We start from the raw sequence: 2,593 nt of genomic DNA on the forward strand, positions 1-2,593 counted from the left end.
TCAACAGATAGTCATGGTTTCCTGACTATGGACATTGGATGTCATTGATAACGAGATCACATCATTAGGAGAATGATGTGATGGACAAGACCCAATCCTAAACATGGCATAATATCGTATAGTTCGTTTGCTAGAGTTTTCCAATGTCAAGTATCTTTTCCTTAGACCATGAGATCGTGTAACTCCCGGATACCGTAGGAGTGCTTTGGGTGTGCCAAACGTCACAACGTAACTGGGTGACTATAAAGGTATACTACGGGTATCTCCGAAAGTGTCTGTTGGGTTGACACGGATCAAGACTGGGATTTGTCACTCCGTATGACGGAGAGGTATCACTGGGCCCACTCGGTAATGCATCATCATAATGAGCTCAAAGTGACCAAGTGTCTGGTCACGGGATCATGCATTACGGTATGAGTAAAGTGACTTGCCGGTAACGAGATTGAACGAGGTATTGGGATACCGACGATCGAATCTCGGACAAGTAGCATACCGATTGACAAAGGGTATTGTATACGGGATTGATTGAATCCTTGACATCGTGGTTCATCCGATGAGATCATCGAGGAGCATGTGGGAGCCAACATGGGTATCCAGATCCCGCTGTTGGTTATTGACAGGAGAGCGATCTCGGTCATGTCTACATGTCTCCCGAACCCGTAGGGTCTACACACTTAAGGTTCGGTGACGCTAGGGTTGTAGGGATATGTATATGCAGTAACCCGAATGTTGTTTGGAGTCCCGGATGAGATCCCGAACGTCACGAGGAGTTCCGGAATGGTCCGGAGGTAAAGAATTATATATAGGAAGTGCTATTTCGGGCATCGGGACAAGTTTCGGGGTCACCGATATTGTACCGGGTCCACCGGAAGGGTCCTGGGGGTCCACCGGGCGGGGCCACCTGCCCTGGGGGGCCACATGGGCTGTAGGGGGTGCGCCTTGGCCTACATGGGCCAAGGGCACCAGCCCTAAGAGGCCCATGCGCCTAGGGTTCAAGGAGGGAAGAGTCCCAAAAGGGGAAGGCACCTCCTAGGTGCCTTGGGGAGGAGGGATTCCTCCCCTTGGCCGCACCCCCTAGGAGATTGGATCTCCTAGGGCCGGCGCCCCCCTTGGCCCTCCTATATATAGTGGGGAGATGGAGGACTTCTCACCTTTGCATTTGGTGCCTCCCTCTCCCTCTCCAACACATCCTCCTCCTCCATAGTGCTTAGCGAAGCCCTGCCGGAGTACTGCAGCTCCATCACCACCACGCCGTCGTGCTGCTGCTGGAGCCATCTCCCTCAACCTCTCCTTCCCCCTTGCTGGATCAAGAAGAAGGAGATGTTACGCTGACCGTACATGTGTTGAACGCGGAGGTGCCGTCCGTTCGGCGCTAGGATCTCCGGTGATTTGGATCACGTCGAGTACGCCTTCCTCATCCCCGTTCTTTGAATGCTTCCGCGCGTGATCTACAAAGGTATGTAGATGCAATCCAATCACTCGTTGCTAGATGAACTCCTAGATGGATCTTGGTGAAACCGTAGGAAATTTTTTTGTTTTCTGCAACGTTCCCCAACAGGAAGAAGGGGCACAAAAACAGGAGAGAAACAACACCCTAGGAGAACCTAACACAAAGAGCAAAGAGAGAAAGAGAGAAAACAACACGAGAGCAGCAAGGCTAACTTCAACTCCCCGAAGAGAGGACGGTGGCCGAGGCCACCTATGTTTGAGTCAATTGGTATGGCACCGCGAAGAATTATCCTTGGGTCCATGACCAAAACTCGTCTTTGAAGCACAAGTACCATCAAATATGGCTAATGTGAAAGACACAATCAATTTATGTATAATGGGGGGAGGGAGAGTTCATTGAGAGAACAACACTCCCCCTATGTCCATGCCTACACCTAAACTAGACAACAAGTTGAGTGTGGTAGGGTGTTCAAGGGTTCAAGCCACATTGCTCGAATCAATGATATTTAGCTCATGCCTTAACTCGCGAAATCTTGCTTCATCCAAGGGCTTCGTGAAAATATCTGCAAGGTTGTCATGAGTGTTGACATAGTTGAGCTCGATCTCTCCTCGTCTAATGTGATCCCGGATGAAGTGATACCGGTCTCAATATGCTTCATCTTGAAATGTTGCACCGGATTGAGAGAGATCTTGATGGCACTTTCATTGTCACACCAAAGAGGCACTTTGTCACAAGTGACACCGTAATCCTTTAAAGTTTGCCTCATCCATAGGAGTTGAGCACAACAACTACCGGCGGCAACATACTCCGCCTCAGTGGACGAGAGAGACACACAACTTTGCTTTTTGGAAGACCAACTTACCAAAGAGCAACCAAGGAATTGGCACCCTCCGGAAGTGGACTTCCTATCCACTTTGTCTCCCGCCCAATCGGAATCCGAGTACCCTACAAGCTTGAAGTTTGATCCTCTGGGGTACCATAAGCCAAAGTTTGGGGTATGAGCCAAATATCGAAAGATTCGTTTGACCGCCACATAGTGACTTTCCTTAGGTGCGGCTTGAAACCGTGCACAAATTCCCACACTCAACATGATGTCCGGTCTAGATGCACAAAGGTAAAGCAAGGATCCAATCATGGAACAAT

Source organism: Triticum dicoccoides, chromosome 2A (assembly GCF_002162155.2).
Source record: "Triticum dicoccoides isolate Atlit2015 ecotype Zavitan chromosome 2A, WEW_v2.0, whole genome shotgun sequence".
NCBI lineage: Eukaryota > Viridiplantae > Streptophyta > Magnoliopsida > Poales > Poaceae > Triticum > Triticum dicoccoides.